At 42.5% G+C, this 15785-nt stretch overlaps 1 protein-coding gene across 2 annotated transcripts in view; it reads right to left on the bottom strand.

The window, feature by feature from the left end:
• agtr1a (angiotensin II receptor, type 1a) overlaps positions 1 to 12220 on the bottom strand; it is a 39574-nt gene extending 27354 nt beyond the window's left edge. Inside the window, exons 1-2 of one of the 2 annotated variants that reach the window (XR_012098436.1) lie at positions 11918 to 12220; positions 7086 to 8141 (exon numbers count right to left, since the gene is read on the bottom strand). The gene's annotated coding sequence lies outside the window, so the exon portion shown is untranslated. Of the gene's footprint in view, positions 1 to 7085; positions 8142 to 11917 lie in introns of those variants that run through there. The other variant, XM_073041553.1, reaches the window with a different exon arrangement.
• Positions 12221 to 15785: the final 3565 nt, after the last annotated feature.

Raw genomic sequence — 15785 nt, 5'->3', positions numbered from 1 at the left:
TGTAGCAAAACTAATTACATACAATACTTAACTCAGTAAAAAAATATGATATGCATCTAAATCACTATCTCAAAAAGCATTAATAATAGCTTTTAAAAAGTTCTTAAGTCCTGGCGGTAGAATTGTAAAGCCTAATGGCATTGGGGAGTATTGACCTCTTTATCCTGTCTGAGGAGCATTGCATCGATAGTAACCTGTCGCTGAAACTGCTTCTCTGTCTCTGGATGGTGCTATGTAGAGGATGTTCAGAGTTATCCATAATTGACCGTAGCCTACTCAGCGCCCTTCGCTCAGCTACCGATGTTAAACTCTCCATTACTTTGCCCACGACAGAGCCCGCCTTCCTTACCAGCTTATTAAGATGTGAGGCGTCCCTCTTCTTAATGCTTCCCAACACGCCACCACAAAGAAGAGGGCACTCTCCACAACTGACCTATAGAACATCTTCAGCATCTCACTACAGACATTGAATGACGCCAACCTTCTTAGGAAGTACAGTCGACTCTGTGCCTTCCTGCACAAGGCATCTGTGTTGGCAGTCCAGTCTAGCTTCTCGTCTAACTGTACTCCCAGATACTTGTAGGTCTTAACCTGCTCCACACATTCTCCATTAATGATCACTGGCTCCATATGAGGCCTAGATCTCCTAAAGTCCACCACCATCTCCTTGGTCTTGGTCTTGGGAGGGGAGTCATTGCTCTAAAAAAATAGATCCATGCATTACACATCTTCCCTCTTTAGATTAATGCAACATAAGACTGCATATGTACAGAACATTCAATTTCCCTTTCATTAACCCATATCCAAATAAACGTGCTTTCACAGTAGCAGTCTATCACTAACTTTACAATTCTAAAGATGCAGTCTTTTGGGTATTGCACCATCTCTTTCAGGTTAGTGCCTCCGGACCTATGGAGTGGCATTGGTATTGGTAGGTGTCTTGTCGATGATAACATTCTCCTTGCGCCTCTGGATCTGTGGAGTAGCACTGAGTTTGGTAGGTATCTTGTCGAAGACAACGTTGTTGGTTTCCGGTGTCAAGATGTTGTCAGTGACATCATCTCTGAGAGGTAAGTCCGGTGGCTGTAACGTGTCATGGTGGATGCAGTCGACTCAGGTGTGTTCTTTAGTTGAGCATCCAGCATCTGGTCCACATGACGTCTCCATGTCTCATCTCCAGCATCCACTATGTACATCAGTGGTCCAGTACTTGGTGCTATCCTACCGGGTGTCCACTTGTCTTCTTGGTAATCATATGCTAGGATTTCCTGCCCGGTCTAAAAGCTCCTTGCTGCTTCACTTGGCAACTGGCTGAACTGCTTATTCTGCATTTTCCTACGTGGATCTGGTTTCAGGAGGTCTATGCGAGATCTGAGATAATGCATGAACAGAGTTCAGATACACAAAGAGGAAGTTGTCCACCTTGTGCTCCTTCTCCATCGCTTTAATGGATTTGTTGAATGCTCGGATAAACCTTTCAGCTATCCCAATCGTTGTTTGGGCGGTGAGGAGCTGACTTGAAATGTCCGATGCCGTTTCTTCTTCGTAAACAGTTGGAGTTATTTTGACATGTATTGTGGTCTGTTGTCACTCGCAATTTGTTCAGGTAAGCCATTTCTGGTGAAGATAGTCCTCAGAGTGGGGACAGTCTTTGCTGAGGTGGTCGACTTCATTGGTATAACCTCATCCACAGCAATCAGGAACATGGAGTCCATGAATGGGCCAGCAAACTCACTATGTACCCTTCCAGTGTGTAGATGGCCACTCCCAGAGGTGCAATGGCGCCTGTGGGGGTGCATTTTCCCGAACAGCTTTTTGCCAAGTCTTTGCTCTGTTTACCTATTCCCTTTACAAACACCTTCTCAGCCTCTGGCTCGTGCTACTGTTTGGGCTGCAGTTGCCCGTTGATGCCACATTGAGACCTTTGACTGAGTGGCAGTCTAGTAGAATTTTTCTCAGGCATTTATATCTGAAAAGTGCTATCTCTCCACTTTTCACTACATAAAGCTCTGACTGTTGTGTTTGGCCTCCATATGCCACATTTACTTTCCGTTGCCTCTGGGAGACACTTTTTTGCCTGTGTAAGTCTTTAGCATCGCTGAAGTCTTCTCTAATGGTATCTTAGAAAACAGTTTGTTGTAGTCAGCCTCTGGAATTATGGACAAAGCTGATCCTGTATCTAGCTCCATTTTCGGTTTTACACTGAACACATCTGTTGTGATCCAGATGATGTTGCAATCTGCTGTGATCTGCTTCAGTTATACTGTGCAGTTCTAGGCATGACAGTTCACCTCTGTCAGACTCTATGTTGTCTGATTCTGTTTTACATTCGGTAACTTTATGCATTGCTTAGTTTTGTGTTTGGGACTTTTCACTCGATTGTGCTTTTTGTCTGCCTTGCCCACTCTCTCCATGTGACCTTGTCTGTGACACTTCCTGCAGATTTTTTCTTTGAACCAACAGTCATTTGCATGATGGGAGGACTTGCCACATTGGCTTTTGGTTTTTTGTGCCGTGCAGGGACATTTTGTGCACTTCAAATTATAATAGCTTTTTTCTGCTGCACCCTTTACTGCAGAATCTAGCGGAATGCCCATTCTAAAATTAGCTATCTTTCTGCCAGTAGCCTCGTTTGAGTACTTTGACTATACAAGCCACATACAAGCCTGTTCCTTAATGCATCAGAAAGCCCATCTCTAAAGTTACAGTACTGGGAAAGTTTGCACAGTTCTGCAGTGTATTCAGAAAAACTTGTATCTTTTGACTGGTTCTTTTTGTAAAATCTAAATCTCTCAGCTATTGCCAACAGTTTAGGGCTCAAGTGATTTTGTAAAATTGTAACAGTTTCATCAAACGTCTTGCTTGCTGGCTTTTCAGGTTGCTTAAGAGACTGTACTTTCTTGGGTCCATTAAGCTAAGGAGTGTAAGGGCTTTCTTTTGCTCCTCCGCATTGTTTGCGTTACAATACAGTTCATCCGTCTTAATATATTCAGCCTTTATTAACACTATCAATTTTGTCAACTTTCCCGACTGAAGCCATTGCCACATTATTCTCACTTAAATTCAGCATGCCTTTCTCTATTACTGTGCTGTGCTCATGCCTTTGTTAGTGTCTGTGATGACCTTCTCTGTACTAACTCTCGCTGTTTAGTCCCATAATCGGGCTGTAACTGTCGGTGCAATTAACATTACTTTCTGACATTCAGGTTCGTACTCGTAGCTAGTTTGTTGTGTCTGTGCACAACTACATATTAAATAAAAGTATGGACGCGAGAGATGGCTTTAACTGGTGTATTCACATTGCAGTGAGAGAGACAGAGAGAACAATGACAATGTGTATACAACAGATCAATACGTAGTTCTAAGGGTGGGGGGGGGGTGGTCATTGCTCTGGAAGAAATAGTTCCATGTATTACACTCGCCTTAGATGTTGCCTGACCTACAGAGTTCCTCCAGCATTTTGTGTGTGTTACTCTGGATTTCCAGCATCTGTCGAATCTCTTGTGTTTATCGCTATCTGCCACTGTTTTGAATAAACTCAGTTCTCCCAAGCCGAAAGTTCCAAAGATTCACCACCAAGTGAAGTAAGTAATTCTCATCTCAGGTCTACATGGGTTTCTTTCCATTTTGAGACTTGGTTCTACAGTTCTCATCCAGGAGAACTATTCTCCCTGCATCCAGGGTCGCATGCCATGTAAGAATTTTGAAAGTTTCAATGAGGTCCCTCTTTGTCTATGAAGGTTTTTGTATAAGAAACACACTGTCCACACTGCAGAGCGTCAGCACCTAGGACCGTCCCGCCACATTGTGAACACTGACCAGAATCTCCCAGAGCAATTTGCCGCAACGAGGCCTGGGTCCTGGTGCAAGATTCAGACAATTTAAACACCGGCCTGGTGAGAGTGGGGGCTCCTCTCTTCCGCAATGCTAAGGTTATGAGACTGGCCCTGGCTGCTGTGCTTCATGCCTGCGGACTTGGTAGAAATTTGCCCCGCTAATAGCAGACATCCTACCCTGCAAAAACTCATTTCAGGGAGGTAGTACCACCGCCCCCCGCAACCCCATATCCACCCCCCCCGGCTGACCTCCAAGGGTGTATGTAATACTTCGTTTAGTGATTTTGTCTAATTTGTAAACCAAGTTGGGTATATGCAGAAAATGTGACATTAAAATATGTACTTATATTATCATGGAGTCATTTTTTTATTCTATTACAACTTTAAGCAAGTCTACAGGGAGTTTGGCCTCATCACGTAGGACATCAATGGAGTAGCTCCTTAGCAGCTAGCCAGTTAGTTTAAATAACGTTAGCTATGCTAATGAACAAATGACACCTGTTAAACTCACTTCAACATGTCTTTTACAGTCATTTAACCCACCACGGGCAATAGAAAAGTCACTGTTGCAAACAGTGCAGCGAGCAACACTGTCATTATTTTTGACCCCTATTAGGCAGGGGTACAGTTTAATGTAGTCTGGGGTGAAGTACGTTTTATATATATTTTTGGAACACTCTGCCATGGCGCTGCAGGACACTAAACTGAACTGATGGACAATGAAAGAAAGAGAGAGGTCGACTGTAAAGACTGCCCACAGAGAAAACTGATAGGTCTACTTAGCACGAAGAGAGACCAATCAGGATGCTCCCTCTCGCTCTTCCTCTCCCTCTCCCTCTCCATCTCCCTCTCAAAAAAAATCGACTTCCGGGATATTGTATATGATTTGCGGGCATCAGGGAGCCGCTATCAATATGCGGGAGACTCCCGGATCTTCCAGGAGAGGTGGGATGTCTGTAATATGAGGAACTGAGCACCGAGGCTTTGGGCCTACTACGGGCTGCTCCAGGGATGTGGGTCTAAGGACTCAGCTGGGTTCAGAATGCTGTTGTTACTAGCTTCCATGGTTCGCATTTGTTTATTTTCTCTCTTTCTCTGTGCGCATTGGGGGTTGGTCTTTATTATTTTTAATTGGGTTCTTTCAGGTTCCTTGCTGTATGACTGCCTGTGAGGAAACAGCTCTCGAGGTTGTGTCACTGATACATTCTTTGATATTAAATGCACTTTGAATACGTTGTTATAAATGAGGTTGAAATTGCAAGGGTTGGCACAGCAGATTGTATGGTTAGTGAGAAGCGCTCAGAATTATCTACAACACAATCAGTCCACTTGGTCTGTCCCGGAGTACTTTCACTCTCAAAGTTCAAAGTAAAGTTTATTATCAGAGTATATATATGTCACCACAAACTTGCGATTCCTTTGGCTCATTATGTCTGTGCTGTACATGATGCTCATTTAAACTGCACATCTGGCTGCAAGTGATCTAGTTCCCTTTATTCCCTGCCTGGCCCTACAGTATGTCTGTCCAAGTGCCTCTTAAATGTTGCTGTTGAATCTTTCCCACCAGTTCCCCTGGCAGTGCATTTGAGGCAGTGTTAAAATAATTCTTTCTTTCTTATTATTCTTTCAACTTTCCCCTTTTTTCCTTAACCCGTAGTTTTGTCAGTTCTATCCTGGGAATAAGACTGCCTATCCACTGTATCTATGCCCTTCATAACTTTATATACTTTGATTAGGTTGTCCTTATCTTTCCTGAAAGATCAATCCAAGTTTTGCAACTTCTCCTCGTGCATGATATGGGTAGTTCTGCTGCAATGGGAAATCCTGTTTTATAGAAAGTCACCTTCTAGCAGACAAAGCAGGCGTTGCCCTTATGGCGCAGATTTTCCTGACTACGGCTCTGTAATGACCGATGACACAAAAGATTCTGAAGATGCTGGGAATGTTGAGTGAGACCCTTCATTAGGACTTAGCCAGTCATCCGTGGAGTGATCTTGTTACATCCCTTTTGTACTAGTCCTGATGAGGGGCGTCGGCCCAGATCATCGACTGTTATTACCGTCCATGGCTGCTGCCGGAGCTGTAGAGTTCCTCCAGATTGCAGATAATAACCAAAGCAGCCTACAGAATGCAAATAGCGTTCCCTAATCTGTCAATCACATAATAACTAATTATGACCTGGAACTACTCACATTATAACAGAGCTGTCTGTACTCTGCAATCCAGGCTGTTCCACCCCAGACACTCTCTTTTCTCCCAACTCCAATGGGTGTGAAGTGCTTAAACCTGAAAGCACGTACCATCTGGCTCAAGGATAACTTCTGTCTTGCCGTTAAAAGACTGTTGAAGTGACCTCTTGTAGAGTCCACCATGTCATGGCTCACACCTTATTGTCTATCTGCACTGCCGATCTGCACTACTCTGTAACTGTATTCAAAGGTTCATTTCTTATCGATGATGATGATGAAGATGGTGACTCAGGCCTGAGAGACCAGCGTAGAGCATTTTCACGCCTTACGAGGCGTGGAACGAAAGACTGTGTGGCGCGCCACTCCTCACACAGACATTTCGCAGTATTTTTCTTTTTGTTTTATTGAGGTCGAGTTGCGAGCTCAACACTCAACCCGGCACGGATGGAAAGTGTACTCTGGAATGGCCCGACTGGATTCGAACCCGGGAACCTCCGTTCCGGAGTCCAGCGCTGATGTCACTGCGCCACCAGCCGACCTGTTATTATCAAAGTATGCTTACAGCTCTGAGATTCGTCTTCTCCAGATGGCTACAAAACAAAGAAAACCATGGAGGTCATTCAAAGAAAAACATCAACCTCTCCCGAGCACAATAAAACTTACAAATTGCAATGACTCCCCACCCCCACACTCAGAAAAACGAATCGTGTGAGCCATGAGAACATCAAACCTCAACTTCCACCCCCCCGGCACACAAAAAAACGTATAAATTGCACCCAGTGGATGGAGAGAGACTGTTCCCATTGGTGGAGGCAAAAAAAGCATAAAGTACAAAGTAAATTTATTATCGAAGTAGATGTATTTTATCATATACAGCCGTGAGATCTGTTTTCCTCGTAAATCATAGAACCATAATAGAATCAATGAAAGGCTGCACCCAACAGGACGGACAAGCAACCAACGTGCAAAAGACAACAAACTGTGTAAATCAAAAGAAAAAAAGTATAATAATAATAAATTATTACTATAGTAATAATATAGTAATGTAGTTATAGGGTGATAATATAGTATAGAGTAGCAGTATAATAATAGTAAGAAGTAAATAAGAAATAAATATTGAGGACATGAGATGAAGAATCCTTGAAAGTGAGTCCATAAATTATGGGAACAGTTCAGTGATGACGTATGTGAAGTTATCCCACTGGTTCAAGAGCCTGATGCTTGGAGAGAATAACTCTTCCCGAACCTGGTGGTGTGAGTGCTGAGGCTTCTGTGCCTTCTTCCTGATGACGTCAGTGAGAAGAGAGCATGTCCTGGGTGGTGGGGGTCCCTGATGATGCTTTCCTGCTCATCTCTCCATGTAGATGTGCTCAGTGGTGGGGAAGCTTTACCCGTGATGGACTGGGCCATATCCATTACTTTTTATAGTAGTTTCCATTCAAGAGCATTGGTGTTTCCATACCAGGCCGTGATGCAACTAGCCAATATACTCTCCACCACAGATCTATAGAAGTTTGCCAACATCTTTGCAAGGAAGTAGAGGAGCTGTAGTGCTTTGTCCAGGACAGTTTTTCTGAAATGAATAAACCTTAGGAATTTAATATTTCTGACCCTTTCAGGACCAAGGGGCTGATTATTGACTTTAGGAGGAGGAAACCAGAGGTCTGGGGTGACATTGACTGGGAGGTGGTTGCTATGGCACCAGGTTTTCAATCTCTCTCCTATGTGCTGATTTGTCACCACCTTTGATTTGGCCAACAGCAATAGCATCATCAACAAACTTAAATATGGCATTGGAGCTGTGCTTAGCTGCACAGTCATAAGTGTAAAGTGAGTAGAGAAGGGGGCTAAGCATGCAGCCTTGTTTTTGGAGATTATGGAGGAGATGTTGTTGCCAATCCAAGCTGACTGGGGTCTGCAAGTGAGGAAATCAAGGATCCAATTGTACAAAGGGGTATTGAGGCCAAGGTCTTGAAGTTCGTTGATTAATTTTGAGGGAATGATGGTATTGAATGCTGAGCTGTAGTAGATAAGGAGCATCCAGATGTATCTATCTTTGCTGTCCAGATGTTCCAGGGTTGAGTGAAGAGTCAATGAGATGGCATCAGCCTTGGATCTGTTGGAGCATATCCAAGTTGCTTATTATATTTCTTCAACAACCTCTCAAAACACTTCATCACAGTGGAACAAAATGCTTCTAGATGATAGTCACTGAGGCAGGTGAACCACATTCTTCCTGGCATTTAACAATGAAATTGGCTGGGTAAGGAACCCAGAGTGATATGAAGAGATGATTTTATGTACAGGTGTAAAGTGAAGATAGATTAAATCATGGTGTTAAAATGGCTGCTGGGTAAGTACCTTAAAGGAACTTTTGGGGCCACAGGGAGAGGGTGGCAGACTAGAACTATCTACTCTCATTGAGCTAAAATGGCTGAATAGCCTCCATCAAAATTTGAGTCTTCATGTGATTCAGGGATTTTGTGGCATGGGCACAAGATCAAGGCTGCCATGTTACTGCAATAGTGAGGGAAATTGCTGCTCTGTTCTAGGTGGAAAATTAAACAGAGGCTCTGTCTTTTCTGAGCTAAATCTCAAAGATCCCACAAGGATATTTCATAGGATTGTTCTCATGCATCCTTGCTGATATTCATCAACCAGAATAACAATAAAAAGATTAATATTAATCTTGGCTTTATTCGTCACATGTACATCGAAACGTATAGTGAAAAGCGTTGCTTTGCGTCAATGACCAACACAGGCTGAGATGTGCTGCTGCAGACGCCAGCGTGCTTCCGGCACCAAGATAGCATGCCACAATTTATTAACCATAACCCGTACCCCTTTGAACTGTGGGAGGAAACCAGGGCACCTGGAGAAAAGCCACACAGTCACGGGGACAATATACCAACTCCTTACAGACCACGGTGGGAATTGAACCCCCATCTTACAGATGCCACCATAAAGCATTATGCTAACCCACTATGTTAATATGACACTCTAAAAGACTTACTTGGGAAATATCTTGTTGTTTGTGATGGTGAATTTTAGATTAGCACTCTAAGTGATAATACTTTGGTAATACTTACACAATGGAGGCTGTCAATTTGGCAATCTAAGTGTCCTTCCTTCTTAAGTGAGAGACATTTTTGTTCTTTGAAAGTTATTACTGTATTAATCTAATATATGTCTAATAGTGTTTTTAAATAGTCACTATTTCAAAGTTGAAAGTACAGTACACATATGTCACCATATCGTACCCTGAGATTAATTTTCTTGCAAGCATTTACAGGAAAATAAAGAAATACAATAGAACTGATGAAAACTGTACATAACAAAGACTGACAAGTATCTAATGTGCAAAAAAGCACAAATTGTACCAAAAATAAATTTTAAAAAAGTAGCTACCGGTAATACTGAGAACATGAGTTGTAGAGTCCTTGAAAGTGAGTCTGTAGATAGTGGAGTTTACTGAAGGTTTTTTAGCAGATTTTTTTTGTTAGATTTTTACAAGACCTATTCTTACAGGATTTTTCTTTCACACATGTCAATGATATTTTTCTGTAAACAGTCAAAAAGCATTAAATGTATTCACAAAGCCTTAAACCTTAAGGGAAATATAGCACTTGTTCTGGTAGAGGACATGGAAGAAAATCACCCCAAGGAGTATGACGTGCTTGTGCTAAAGCCCATTGACTCTCAAATCATTGACGTAAGTTAGTTTAAAATCCTGGGTACACTTCCTCTATAAAGATGTCATGCTGTTCTTGTTCTTGTCCTTTGATGACCTTGCCAAGTTTGGGAACCCTATACAGTCTATGTTTTACAATCAGCTCTGGTGAAGGGAAGTTAGCCTTTCTGAGAATTTCTACAATTTCTGACATGCCATTTTTACCTGTGTCCAATTCACATCCTGAGATTCTTATTTCAAGAATGCCTGTACAACTGTCTAGACACAGTGTGAAAAGTGAAAACTCACCGTTTGTGCTTTTCCGTGCTTCTGATTATAATTACAGTATACCACTGAGTTATGCACACAATAGATTTATCAGCTGTGGTTTAGCCAGGGTGCTATCTTGACTCTGGGACAAGAAATTTAATTTCTGTTTCATTCCTTCTGCAGTGGTAAAACCTAAGCTGACACTCCAGAGCAGTACGAAAATTACCGTCTACTACATGGCTAGAGAGATGCTATCTTTTAAAGGAAGTCTGACCCAGGTGGGTGGAGAATTATTCTCAGCATCTTGCCTCTATCTATTCCTAGAGCATTTTTTGACGGCTCAGAGCCTGCACTCGCTCATGTTTCGAAGAATGAGGGGTGATCTCATTGAAACCTATCAAATATTGAAAGGCCTAGTTAGAGTGGACGTGAGGAGGACGTTTCCTTTCTATGAGAGACAAGGACCTCTCGGGGAGAGTTTAGAATCAGAGGGCACAGCCTCAGAATAGAGGGGTGTCCCTTTAGAATTGAGATGAGGAAGAATTTCTTTAGTCAGAGGATTATGAATCTGGAACTCATTGCCTCAGATGGCCGTGGAGACCAAGTCTTTGGATATATTTATAGCGGTGGGCGAAGGTTCTTAATTAGTCAGGGTGTCAAAAGTTACGGGGGGGAAGCAGGAGAATGGGTTTGAGAGGGAAAATAGATCAGCCACGATCAAATGGCAGAGCAGATACAATCGGCTGAGCAGTGTAATTCTGCTCCTATATCTTATGGTCTAAGTTCTCCCAAATGAGTGATACAGTTTGCTGGTTTATAGAAGGTACCACACTGCAACCCTTTGTGGCTTTAGTACAGTGAGGAAGATATTCTAGAAATGTACCTTAATTTTCTTTAGCGATTGTACTGATTTTATCTTTGGCATTTTAAATATTAATCTATTCTTCATTGTGCACACACCAGTAATAAAATTAAAGATAAGTACAAAAATATAACTTTAATAAATAAAACTTACAGATCCTCAAACAGGTGTGACAGTAATTCCTTCATATTGAGCCAATCTGTACACACAATAGATCAATGAAGGTTAAGCCTGAACAAAAGTAACTTAGTAAAGCCATGAAGCAATTCAGCATGGAAACAGGCCATTTGGTACAACTTGCCTATGCTGACCAGTTAGTCCCACTTCCCTTACCAAATCATGAGCCTGTAGCTGTACTAGTGCCTTTTAAATGTTGTAATTGTGACTGCTTCACTCAGTTTCTCAGGCAGCTCAGTCCCATTAGACCATAAGACATAGGAGAAGAATTAGGCCATTCAGCCCATCGAGTCTGCTCCACCATTCCATCATGGCTGATCCTGGATCCCACTCAACCGTATCAACCTGCCTTCTTGCCATATCCCTTGATGCCCTGACCAATCAGGAAACTATCAACTTCCGCTTTAAATATATCCACGGATTTACTACTCTCTGGCTAAAAAAATTCCTCTTAACCTCTTCATGCATCTTCTGCATAAAGAATTTGCTCCTTAGATTGTCTGTAAGTCTTTCTCCTCCCATTTAAATCTATGTCCTACAGCTTTTGATTCTATTTCCCTGGGCAAAGGACTGTGTGCATCCACCCTATCTCTGCCACTCAAGCTCATAACTTTACACAACTCTAAATGGTCAACATTGCAACACCCTGGTTCAGAGAAACGTTGTCTTGTTTCTATATATTATGTGGCTATATATGTTATATACGATTATATACTTAAATGACAGTAAATTTGACCTGACTTGAGCAGAGAGGGCACAGATTTCCACCAAAATCAAATGTGGCAGAAAAATATGAACAGGAACCAGGAAAAAAGGGATAACGTTACTGACACTCACTCTGGCAGCTTCTCTATAAGGTCAATGGGTAAATAAAACCAAGGGTCCTTCAAATGAAGAACAACGACCTGCTTACCTGTTGTTCGGCCAGTGCTGGGGTTCTCAGTCTGACTGGGTGCCAACTCTTTTGCCTGAGCAGGGTATAGGCATTTCTGTGGGCAGGTGCCCTGAGGAATGGCAGGTTTTCTGCTCAGTCTGACATCCACTTGGGGAAGATATGGATGCTCTCAGATGCGGGTCAGGATGAGCTTCTCCTTGCTGAACCGCGAGCGACAGAATTTGAAACTGCCTCTTGGAAGCTGTGAGAGATTTACAGCCCAATTTCCTGAGGGACGTTTATTGCTGTCTGTTTTTTTTCTATTTGCTGTAAAGCTTTGGGCTCTAGTGATCTGCACTGTGACTCTTGTTCCTTGTTTGCTTATAATCATCTTCTGCGTCACTAATTAAGTTCTAGTTGGTCACGGAAATGAGCACAAACCAGGGTCTTATGCACTCTAGAAATAATCTACCTTAACTATTTAGTTACCAATTGTTTTCAACTGCACCCAGTTTCTATGTTTATTTTGCATAATAATGTAATGGCAATTACATATTGAAATAATCTTATTAATTTGATAAATCTTGAATATTTTATAATTAATATTATTCTTTTTTTACTTTCTTGTAATAAGACCACTTCCATATAGGTTGCGCCTTTTAACCTGGTGAAATTGAGTTTAAGTTGAAGTTTATTGTCATTCAGGCACACACATTTATACAGCTAAACGAAACAACATACTCTGGGACCAAGGTACAAAACACAGTACATATTTCACATACAGTACATAAAATAATATTAGAAGATAAAAGTAATCCAATAGATGTACAGGTTGGCATAAAATACATATATGACATAGCTAAATACACATCAGTGTAATGCTACTGGCACTGAGGAAGAGTTGACTTGAGAAAGGTCCTCAAAGATATGAATGTTATTCTTCAGTTCACTTTTGGGATCTGTGCGTCATTGGCAAGATCAACGTTTATAGCCCATTCCCAATGGCCTGTCAGATGGTGGAGGTGAGTCAATTTCTTGAACTTTCTGCATTCCTTCTCGTGAACATGCTCCCACAGTGTTTTTGGTGGGGTATTTAGACCCAGCGACAATGAAGTTTGTCCAGGTCAGGGTGATGAAGGTGAACCTGCAATTGGTGATGTTCCCATGTGCCTAAAGTCCTTGTCCTCCTTGATAATATAAGACAAAGGGTTGAACAGTGTTGTCAAAACAACCTGCATGGCATTTTGCTGTTGGTACACATTTCATTCACTGTGCTCCCATGGTAGAGGGAATGAGTGCTAAGGGGGTTTAATGTGATGCCAATTCATTGGGTTTCTTTGTCCTGGATAATGTAGATCTCCTTGAAAGGTGTTCATGCCTCAATCAGATTCAGATTCATTTATTTAGCAAATGTACATCAAAATATACAGTGGTCATTTGGTTAACAACCAACACAACCTAGTGTTTGATGGCTCTGGGCCTGTACCCACTATATTCAAGCCTGCTCCACTAGTTACTAACATGGCTGATCTTCCACTTCAAAGAGATTTTACTGCACTATCCTGACATTCCTTTGTTCCCTTCATGCCCAGAAATTTGCCAGTCTCTGACTGAATGAGCAGAAGCACTGAGCTTGCACAGCTCTGCAAGGTGGAGCATTCCCAAGGTGAGCGAAGAAATTTCTGCTCATCTCCTGACAAAACAGCCTAACTCATATTCTCAGACTGTGTCCTTTGATCCTGAACTCCTCATCCAGGGAAACATCCTCCATGTGTCGAGCATGTTAATCTTATTTATTTATTTTTATTTATTGAGATACAGCGTGACTGTGGGAGGAAACCAGAGCATGTGGAGAAAACTCGCTTGGTCACAGGAGGACATACAGAGTCCTTACAGATGGCAATGGAATTGAACTCTGAACTCTGAACCTTGTGCTGTAATAATGTTGCACTAACCACTACTCTACTATGGCGCCCAATGAGATGTCGTCTCATTCCTCTGAACTCCAAAGAAAGCAACCCAGTCTCCTCAGTCTCTCCTCATGTGGCAAATCTATCATCCTTGTACCAGTCCAGTGAACCGTTGTTGCATTTCCACTGGGATTAGTACATCCTTTCTCAGGTAAGGCAACTAAAACGGTACATACTGTTCCTGGTGTGGTCTCACCAAATCTCTATACAATTGTAATAAATCTTCCCTCATCCTTTAATCAAATGGTCTTGCACTAAAATGGTCTTCCTGTAGAAGTAGTAGAGGCCAGTTCAGTTGTGTCATTTAAGGTAAAATTGGATAGGTATATGGACAGGAAAGGAGTGGAGGGTTATGGGCTGAGTGCGGGTAGGTGGGACTAGGTGAGATTAAGAGTTCGGCACAGACTAGGAGGGCCGGAATGGCCTGTTTCCGTGCTGTGATTGTTATATGGTTATATGGTTAAACAGTAAGACATTATTTTCCCTCTTATTTTACCTCTTCTCATCTGTCTATCACCTGGGTCTCCTCCTCCTTCCCTTTCGCCCATAATCCACTTCCCTCTTTTATTAGATTCCTTCCCCTTCGGTCCTTAACTTTGCCTACCGACCTGTCTTCACCTATCACCTTCTAGCTATTGTTCTTCCCCCTGCCCCACCTTTTTATTGCGGCATCCCCCCCCCCCCCCACCTTTCCAGTTCAGGAGAAGGGTCTTGGCTCAAAACGTCAACTATTTATTCATTTTCATAGATGCTGCCTGACCTGCTGAGTTCTTCCAGCATTTTGTGTGTGTTCCTTTGGATTTCCAGCATCTGCAGAATTTCTCATCTGTATCATTTTCCCTCCTACTTGTTTACTTTATCCAGATGTCGGCTTTCAATGACATCACGCAAGTACATCTTTGGACACTGGCCCAAACTCTCACAATGTTCCGATTATTCTGCTTTACTGCTTTAATGTGCACTGAAATGGATGATCTCATCTTTTTTCTACACACGGTTTAATCTGCCATGTTCTTACTTAGTCATTCCTTTTATCTCCCTGAAACATCACTTCACAACCTCCTCTGTATTCACAAATCCCACCCAGTGTGAAACTGACATCAAACCTGGAAATGTGACATCAGCCTAATCATTAAGTTGTGAATAGCTGGAGACAAAACACCAATCCCAGTTAATCATATCCTGCCAATGTGAGAAGGAATTATTATTCCCACTGTTTGCTTAAAATATTTGCATTGCACCAATGCAATCAGAGCAAAATGGTCAGTCAAACTTAGACAGGGAGTAGTTTCTGTAGTGAGGAGATGATTCCCAAAATCAACATCACACTTGGGTATGTGATGAAAATCTGTGCCTGATGCACCATCAATAATTCTCGGAGACGTGAGGCGAAATATAGGCTTTTATTAGCTGGAAGAAAGAACAAGCAGCAATTGACCACCACACAACATCCTGGAGACTGAGGCCGGGGCTGTGCCTCCAATCGCCTTTATACCGGGGTCCGTGGGAGGAGCCAAAGGAGCAGTCAGCGGGGGGTGGGGGGGGGGCATGTCCAGACAGGTATATGTAGTTCACCACAGTGCCCTTCCAACCCTCCTCAGTCCATAAGAAAGGTCTTGACCTAAAACATTGGCTATACATTTCTCTCCACAGTTGCTGAGAACCTCCAGCAGCACTGACTTTGCTCCCCCAGAGGACATCTGATTTTGCTTTTTAGTTGCAGGTCCCCCCCCAACCCTCCCTCTGAATATCCTCTGCTTTACCTCATCTTACTGCCCACCCCGCATCTACCCAAACCACCAGCCACATGGCATCCAGCCCCGCCCTTCATCTTCTCAAATCCTCTTTGCTCTCAAGTCCACACATTTGCTCCATCCCTTTCGAACATCTCAGCAAGCAATTTAAGTTGCTAATGTCACTGCAAAATTTGTGCAATA

The sequence above is a fragment of the Hemitrygon akajei genome, chromosome 3 (assembly GCF_048418815.1).
Source record: "Hemitrygon akajei chromosome 3, sHemAka1.3, whole genome shotgun sequence".
Classification (NCBI taxonomy): domain Eukaryota; kingdom Metazoa; phylum Chordata; class Chondrichthyes; order Myliobatiformes; family Dasyatidae; genus Hemitrygon; species Hemitrygon akajei.
This window is presented reverse-complemented; position numbering and strand designations above follow the sequence as displayed.